Raw genomic sequence first — 9,626 nt, forward strand, 5'->3', positions numbered from 1 at the left:
AACATGCTTTCCACCTCCTACAACGCCTATTAGAACGTAAAGTACGAATCTTTTGGAATAAAAAATTCTTCTTGAAGTATATAGAAAACCAAATAGCACCTTGGGGACTGAGGGTCCAAATTTTTCCTAACCTAAATAAAATTGATGATTTGATAAAAAATAAATGGGAAGAAAATCTACAAAATTGTTCACTCCAAATGATGACATTGCTCAATATGCAATTTGAACATGACCTCACACAGCTGGACAAAGCCATTGATCAGTGGTGTGAAGACTACACAACTGTTACTTCTATATCTAGATTTAAGAAGAAGGAACAGGAGATTCAAAAACATATTGAGTCTTACACATTAGACATTATTCGGTCCAAGGAAAATAAATATTTAAGGGACTGTAATGCATACAGTAATGGATATGCCTATAAATGGCCTACTAATGAACGGAATAGAAACTATAGAAATCAACAATCCTATAGAACGAGAAATGATAGAACGGTAAATAATATGTCTAACCTGTCTCCCTCTTCTTCATCTCCCTCTGCTTCGTCTAGCCAATCCACTATCTACAGAGATCTAACTAGAGATCGTCTACCTAAAAGGAGAAAGGGGAATATAGATACAGCACCTGCGGAACCTTCTCACCCTCACCTGCACTTAAGTACTCCTTTACCATCTTCAGCACACTTAATTCTCCCTAAACAGGCACCAATACGCTCACTTACTATGTTTCAACCATCACAGGCACCGTCTCTTCGTAGAGCATCTATCTCTACTATTTCTACTGCCACTTCTACTTTAATTAATAACACCTCCACTAGCAACTCTTGCACGGTAAGTAATCCTAGTCAGAATATTATTATTTCTCCCTCGGGCACTTCTCTTCCGGCTGATCTTCGTGTAGCACCGATTTTTTTAGGGAAGGAATCACCCCCACATGTAATGAAATAAATGATACTCCGAATAGATTAGAAACAACTACCTGTTCAGAACTGTCCATTATTAATTTGTCCTCTTATGTACTAACTGAATATGAAAAAGAAGTTCTGAAATTTGGCCTTACATTCTGTCCAAACAAAAATATTGATATATTTGAATTAATAAAGGACGTACATTTATTCTCTCGCAAATTACTTTACAAGACTATGTTTGATAAAAGTGAGACTGTATCCACTCGGAATGTACATGAGGATAAATTGGAGGATAGCATAATTGAGTACCAGGCGATCCAAGATTTGATGGACCTTTGGGAGGAAGGACAGACCTTCTTGGACGACCCGGGAATTTTGGAGCCTGTTGGTCTGACGATTGAGGGTCTGTCGTTCCCCCCTCCACAATCTTTTAAACCCAAATCGAACAATTTCCCTCAATTAAACACTAATCCAAATATTTGGGCATTTACCCAACAAGTTTGCCGAAAAATAGAAAATAGTTCATTTGAGACTGTTGAAAACTCCAATCTCAACGAACATCAATTGCAGGCATTACACTCTTTACAATCTAATTCCAACTTGATAATTAAACCAGCGGATAAAGGAGGTAACTTGGTTGTCATGGATAAAGAGCAATATGTTCATATGTGTCTTAAAATTTTAAAAAACAAAGATTGGTATCGCCCTATTTCAACTACGATAATTATTAATTATGAGATGCAATTCCGTAATATTATATTTAAAGCATACAGATCAGGAACTATTGACAAAAATACCTGGGAATTTCTAAATACTAAAGATCCTAAGATACCTACCTTTTATGCGCTCCCGAAGGTTCATAAATCTATATTAGAACCTCCAGGAAGACCAATAATATCTAGTTGCCAATGTCTAACGGAAAATAGTAGCTCACTAATTGATAACTACTTACGTCCACACGTTACATCACTATTTTCCTATATTAAGGATACAATAGACTTACTTAAAACAATTGAGGGAATGTCTTTACCCCCAGATTGCTGGCTTGTCACGGTCGATGTGGAGTGTCTCTACAACGCCATCCCCCATGATAGGGGGGTGGAAGTTGTGCGGACATTCCTCAGCGAAAGAGGCCCTCGAGGTGCTAAATATACAGACTTTGTAGTTGAACTGTTGAATTTTGTGCTTAGACACAATATTTTCCAGTTTGATCAGACCCATTACCTCCAGGTGCAGGGGGTTGCGATGGGGACCAAATGTGCCCCATCGTATGCCAACCTGTACCTGGGGGGATGGGAAAAAGAACTATTTTCGCGAGAAGATATGATACCAATGATTGAAAAGGTCCTTGCCTGGTATAGGTATTTGGATGATATTCTTATTTTTTGGTCTGGAACTGAAATTGAATTAAACCAATTTTTTCAACAAATTTTGATTAATGACTATAACCTCTATTTTACTCTCAAATATGACAGAAGGGAGGTGGAATTTTTAGACCTAAAGATCCATGTTGACTCTGAAGGCCTATTGACCTCCTCTATCTTTAGGAAACCGACGGCTGGAAATACTATTCTACATGCCAAAAGCTCACATCCACCATCTCTGATAAGATCTATACCGTATAGTCAGTATCTCAGGCTCAAACGAAATTGCAGTCAGGAATCAGATTATAAATTAGCAGCTAGAGAGTTACATGATAGGCTAATAGTACGTGGATATACCCATAAATGCCTGAAAAAAGCATATAATCTAGTCCAACAGAAAGATAGAAATACCCTTATTTTTACTAAAAAACCTGCTAAAATAGCTAAAACTGTAAGATTAGTTACCCAACATTCTAATCAAAATAAAAAATTTAGAGATATAATACAGACATTTTGGCCTCTATTATTGGCCGACCCAGTGGTGAAGAAATATGTTAATGAATACCCTGAGATCACCTACAAACGGGCTCCCTCCTTGAAGGACCGTTTGGTACATAGTCATTATATTGACTGTGATAATGAATCCAAAATAGGGAAATTTGGCTCCTACCCATGCGGACATTGTGATATGTGCAGATATATGGCTAGCTGTAGTAGATTTAAATTACCAAATGGAAATTGGCACCAATTAAAATCCTGTGTGACCTGCTCCACACTTGGCATAGTGTATTTGGCGCAGTGCCGGTGTGGAGGATTTTACATAGGCAAAACAAAAAGAGCCTTCGCAATACGGATGAGAGACCATATAAAACCAATTCTTAATAGAAAAATGACCACAGCAATTGGTAGGCATATAGGCCTACATCATGACTTTAACCCAGACTATATTAGATTCCAGGCTTTAGATCATGTCCCACTCTCTTCAAGAGGGGGGAGTGTTGACAAAAAACTTTTACAAATAGAAGCAAGATGGATATATAAGTTAAAGGCAATAATATTCCCTGGGTTTAATGAAAATTTGAGTTATCGATCCTTTCTTTGAGGATCTTTGGTCTGGGTGGGGTGTGGGGGGTGGGGGGGGGGGGGGGATATTTGCTGTGTTTTTCCCTTGTTTAGTTTTGTTTTGTTTTGTCCTGTTTTTTATTAATTATTATTTACATAATTATATATCATTCTGATATATCAGATATATTTATAGTTGTCTGTGATATCCTAGATTATTGATATTAAAATAGACTGTGAATTTTGTTTTTGGGACACGAAATGGGGTTTTCTAATAAATATATATACGGATTTCGCGATTAATTTGGTCCATTATCGCGATTGCACCAATTGATATATTGGGGTATATAAACATATATCTCTTTGCTCCCCCGGCTTTTATTTAAAAACAATTTCCATTCCCCATGTGTGGTCTGTCATGCGACTCATGATTGTTTGAGTATCGCATGTAATTATGATGCATGACTCCTGGTCGGCAGCTTTTGGCACTTTGGCATTGGAGAGGAGCATATGGACGCCCGAGGGCACCTTTACTGGATCGGATTTTATCTGGTTTGGCGGGTTGCCCACCGGTTAGCGGTGATCCCTGCGTGCGAGACAGGGAAACATACACTCTTGGAGCAATATGAGGGTGCTAGCCAGAGCATTGCATTAGCTGCGCTCTGGCTGTCCCCTCCTATACGTTTCCCTGAATACCGGTGTTTGCACCGAGGCCTTGTGGGAAATGTAGTCTCCAGATTCCCCTAATGGCTCTCTCGCGCATGCGCACTGCCGCTGTTTACGTCCGCATCGAGCCGGTGACGTCAGACGCCGGCTCGATGGACGGCGGTATATATATTGGGACACAAAACATTCGGCTCTATTGTGGGGGAGCCGTGCTAGGAGGAGGTCCACGTTTGCTGGCTGGTTAGTAACTTTAACATTTTATTGCTGAGAATGAATTTCTTTCTTTATCCACACTTTAATTAATGGTAAATGCATTTTTCCTTCCTAGATATCGTGCAAACAGGTTGTAGAGCCCATGTGAGTGTGCTATCATTCTGGGCTTATCTTAATTTGAAGGAGAATTCCCTATATACTTTGGTGGACATAATATAAAATCTGGGAAATAAAACATATTAAGGAAACTCTACTTTATCGTCAGTAAATGTAAGTGGATGTATTTAAATAAAAAGTAATTGGGCCCCACTAGTATAAAATATTTATTTAAATTAAAAATGCAAAAAATTTGAAAATGACTGCTATACTAGAATAAAATATTTTTTTAAAAAGGCTATAGGTTACTCCTATATATTGACTATAGTATAAAATAAAATAACAATATAGCTCTTATGTATAAATAGTAGGCTGACATATGATATAATTTTTCTGTCCCAATTAGCCGCCGTCTATGCCCTCTCCAGCTATATTGCCTGGCTGCTGTACTTGTTGCCCTGCATTCTTCTATCCATCTGGTAGTCATATAACTTTTCCTGGGGTACGAATGGGTCGGTAAAATGGGGGTGAGCATATTTCCATCATTTTTTTGAACCTTACTCGTGTCCTTTAAACACTATATATGCCGATTACCCGTATGAATTATGTATAATGAAATGTACTTTGTGTAATTAATCTATGTTTTCTCTTTTTGAATTTATTATGTTGGTAGTTGGCTTATCCTCTGATGAAGCATTAAGCGAAACATGTCGGGATAAATCAATCGCAACTACCTCAACTTTACCATCTATTGGACCACAAAGTTGTATATAACCTCAGTATGATTATACAGATCACTGCTCTGTTTTTATGAACTATGTATAAATAAATTTTGTAATTTTTTAATATGAATATAGTTTGATTTATTGCACCGTTAACATCCCACTCTCTTAGGCTTGGTTTACCTTAAAAAAACCTTTTTTGTCTTTTCTTGATGAGTTTTAATTTCATTGTTTCATTCTTACCCGATACTAAGAATGTAAGGACTGATGCCTTGTACCGACAATTTTCCTCCACTTCCAAGTCAGAGTCGGTTCCGGTTCCTGTGATTCCTCCTGATCTTATTCTGGCTATGGTTCGCACCAGTCTTCTCCTTTGGGTGACAAAATTCTTGCTTCTCAGGTCCATGCTCTACTCGAAAAAACTTGTGACCGCTGCTTTGTCTCAGAGAGTTTCCGTACTGCCGCGTTCCAGAGTTACCATTCTCCCAAGGCAGCTGGCCAACCTGGGAGGAATCAACTCATTTGGGCCATTTCCCAACAATTCTGGTGGCCTAGTCTATGGGCTGATGTAATTGCCTTTATAGCTGCCTGTTCCGTGTGTGCTCAGAGTAAGACTCAACGACACCTTCCAGTGGGACTCATTGTGGAGTTACCCAACTTCCAAGCCAACACTGTTATCCTTATGGTGGTTGACCGGTTCTCAAAGATGTGTCATTGTATTCCACTTAAGAAGCTGCCCACTTCTAAGGAACTGGCTTCCATTTTCACAGGGGTAGTCCGTTTGTCTCCCGGGTTCTGGCGAGCCTTTTGTGCACAGTTGGGAATTCAGCTTGCTTTCTCCTCTGCATATCACCCGCAGTCTAATGGGGCCACAGAACGATCCAATCAGTCCTTGGAGCAATTCCTACCTTGCTATATTTCTGACCATCACAACAAGTGGTCAGACCTATTATATAAAAAGAAAAGGGGGTCAAGTGGGACTTTAAATGAAGCATGTCAATTGAAAATAACAATTATGAATACATGTGAATAAAATTATTTAGATTTAATTTGTAATCAATAACCCCTAGGGGTTGTCCATGATCTGAATGCATACAATGGTAGTACAGTAATATAAATATAGATATACATTCAATATATTTTCATAATAGTAATCAGAGAATCTGGAGTATAGACAAATCAATGGACATACATGGATGCAGTTCATAACAGAAATACATAAATGACTAATCAAAAATCATAAAATCACATGAATGAGTACAAACTCTATAGGACAAAAGTTGATATTATCAAGGATTAAATAAGCTTAAGTAGGCATCCTTAGTTTGAGAACCCGACGCGTTTCTTGGCTTCTTGCCAGTCATCAGGGGTGGGATGCATGTTTTTACTAAAAAAGCAAATAAATATGACAAAGATTAATATAGGTGGAACCACAGTTAAATAGAGAGAGTATCAAATTGGTCCACTTAATTGATAAAGTGACTTACAAAATAGCCCAAAAATTGGGCAGAACTTCCAGCAATGGGAACTGTTAGAGCTGAGGTATAACCGTCTCATCCGGGGTTGAGGCAGGGTTCAGACCATCCCCCAACAATGTCAGGGGGCAGGCCAGGGGGAACCGAACCAGACACCCTCAACACAGGTCCACTAGGTACTAAATGTATATGTGTGTTACCCAAATCTGCGAAAAAGAAAAAAGAAAAGTGTGAGGGGTCACAAAAAAAAAAAAAATCCCACTGAGGTATGGATTATCCTCAGCTGTGAGTGTTCCCTCATCTTCTCACAGCTGCAAAAGACATCATGCATGACGCTGGCAGGGATCCGCCCAGGGCCTGGGGTATATGAGCTGGGACAGACAGACAGTTCACTCCTCCACTGCGCTCCACTAGGAAGAGATCACTCCTTAACTCTACATATGGGTAATAGAGTTTTATCCATGGTCTTTTTGTTTCGTTTTTCTTCTCTCCTTTTTGCACATACATTGTTTCATCCAGAGCACTGCACATATTTTTTTACACATTTGAATTGGATGATTTTGTATTTCCCCATCATCCATTCCCACTTATTTAACACACATTTAGTCTTCTCCTATTTCCCAATCATTTGTGTATATCTCATTCACACACACTTTTCAGTAATTAGCTATATTCATTTAACACGTTCAATCCAACACTCAGTGTCCTGCTTTTGTTTTTTTTGTTTTTTGTGACCCCTCACACTTTTCTTTTTTCTTTTTCGCAGATTTGGGTAACACACATATACATTTAGTACCTAGTGGACCTGTGTTGAGGGTGTCTGGTTCGGTTCCCCCTGGCCTGCCCCCTGACATTGTTGGGGGATGGTCTGAACCCTGCCTCAACCCCGGATGAGACGGTTATATCTCAGCTCTAACAGTTCCCATTGCTGGAAGTTCTGCCCAATTTTTGGGCTATTTTGTAAGTCACTTTATCAATTAAGTGGACCAATTTGATACTCTCTCTATTTAACTGAGGTTCCACCTATATTAATATTTGTCATATTTATTTGCTTTTTTAGTAAAAACATGCATCCCACCCCTGATGACTGGCAAGAAGCCAAGAAACGCGTCGGGTTCTCAAACTAAGGATGCCTACTTAAGCTTATTTTAATCCTTGATAATATCAACTTTTGTCCTATAGAGTTTGTACTCATTCATGTGATTTTATGATTTTTGATTAGTCATTTATGTATTTCTGTTATGAACTGCATCCATGCATGTCCATTGATTTGTCTATACTCCAGATTCTCTGATTTCTATTATGAAAATATATTGAATGTATATCTATATTTATATTACTGTACTACCATTGTATGCATTCAGATCATGGACAACCCCTAGGGGTTATTGATTACAAATTAAACTAAATTATTTTATTCACATGTATTCATAATTGTTATTTTCAATTGACATGCTTCATTTAAAGTCCCACTTGACCCCCTTTTCTTTTTATTCAATTTACCCGGGATGGAAGCATGCCATTGCTACTTGGTACTGCGGCAGGTCACTTCTCTTAAATCATGGTCAGACCTATTGCCATGGGCTGAGTTTGCTCACAACAGTGCCTTCAATTCTGCTTCCCGATTGTCTCAGTTTATGGCGAATTATGGTTTCCAACCTTCCATGTTGCCTGACTCATTTGTTCCGTAAAGTATTCCTGCGCTAGAGAAGCATCTCCGTGGTCTTCATTCCACTTGGGCTCAAGTCCAGGAAGCTTTGCATCATGCTAATGATAGGTACAGAGTCCATGCTGAACGCAGACGCTTGCCTGTGCCTTCCTACCAGGTTGGGGACAGGGTCTGGCTGTCATCTCACAACCTCCGACTTCGTGTTCTCTCTCTGGCGTTCGCACCTCGGTTAATTGGGCCTTTCCGTATCCTTCGCAGGATTAACCCAGTGGCTTACGCATTGGACCTTCCTCCTAGTATGTGCATCTCAAATGTGTTTCATGTCTCCTTATTGAAACCATTGGTCTGCAACTGCTTTACCACCTCGGTGCCACGTCCTCACCCTATACAGGTTGAGAACCATGAGGAATATGAGTTACAATCCATTGTTGACTCCCGTAGGTTCCGTGGGCGCATACAGTACTTGGTGTATTGGAAGGGGTACGGTCCGGAGGAACAATCCTGGGTCTCATCTTCGGACGTACATGATCCTGCCCTCTGTTATTTCCATAGATGTTTTCCCATCAAGCCGGGTGGTCCTTCGAGGGGGAGGGGTCGCTGAGGAGGGGGGTACTGTCAGGACTGGCTCAGCCCTTCCTTCTCTGAGCTGGCCGCTCAGCTGTCAGCTAATTGCCAGCTCTCATCTCTCTTCTGCTCGTCAGTCCCGCCTACTTAAAGATTTCCGGCTCACTTCATCTCGGCCTTCGCCTTGGTCACATCACAAGAAACCATCTCCTGCGTTCCTGTTTTAAGACGGGATTTGCTGACATCCCTTTCTCGCTCCTTATCCTGCTTGCTGTTCCTCTATTTGGATCCCTGACTTCTGGACTGGCTGATTACCCGATCTGGTTACCGAACTCTGGGTTGGCTGATTACCCTATCTGGCTACTGAACTCTGGCTTGGCTGACTACTCCATCCAGTTACTGGAGTCACTGGAATTACTTCAACGCCCAGAACATTTTATATTTTCTGAAAGCAGAGGCCCTGTAGAATAAAAAGATGATAGTTGCAAATTTTTATGTCACATAATATGGAATCCCAGAAGTCATGATGATGAAATGCAGCTGTACGGCAACAATTAGGCCGCGTACACACGGGCGGACTGTTCGCCCAACTTTGTCCGCTGAACAGTGTTTGGGCGGACAGTCCGCTCGTGTGTGGGCTTTCAGCGGACAGTTTCAGCGGACAGTTTGACGAACAAGGTTTTACGGAATTTCCAAAAAACTGTCCGCTGAAACCTTGTTTCAGCGAACAGTCCGCTCGTGTGTAGGCTTGTTCGTCAAACTAAGTTCCGCGCATGCTCAGAAAGGATTTACACGCCGAAAGTTATAATGCAGTGTATAGGACGTCGTATTTTTCGTCCCGTCGTACGTGCCGTTCACGTCATCGCGCACGGTTTCAGCAAACTGTTC

The 9,626-nt window shown here is 40.3% G+C and overlaps 1 long non-coding RNA gene across 1 annotated transcript; it reads left to right on the top strand.

Moving 5' to 3' along the window:
- Positions 1-320: 320 nt before the first annotated feature.
- LOC143975470 (uncharacterized) lies at positions 321-5,160 on the top strand. Its single transcript, XR_013272380.1, has 2 exons — positions 321-830; positions 4,982-5,160. It is a non-coding gene; the product is annotated as an uncharacterized LOC143975470 (long non-coding RNA).
- Positions 5,161-9,626: the final 4,466 nt, after the last annotated feature.

This window comes from Lithobates pipiens, unplaced genomic scaffold (genome assembly GCF_037356315.1).
Source record: "Lithobates pipiens isolate NorthernLeopardFrog02 unplaced genomic scaffold, aLitPip1_a1.2 Scaffold_13, whole genome shotgun sequence".
Lineage (NCBI taxonomy): Eukaryota > Metazoa > Chordata > Amphibia > Anura > Ranidae > Lithobates > Lithobates pipiens.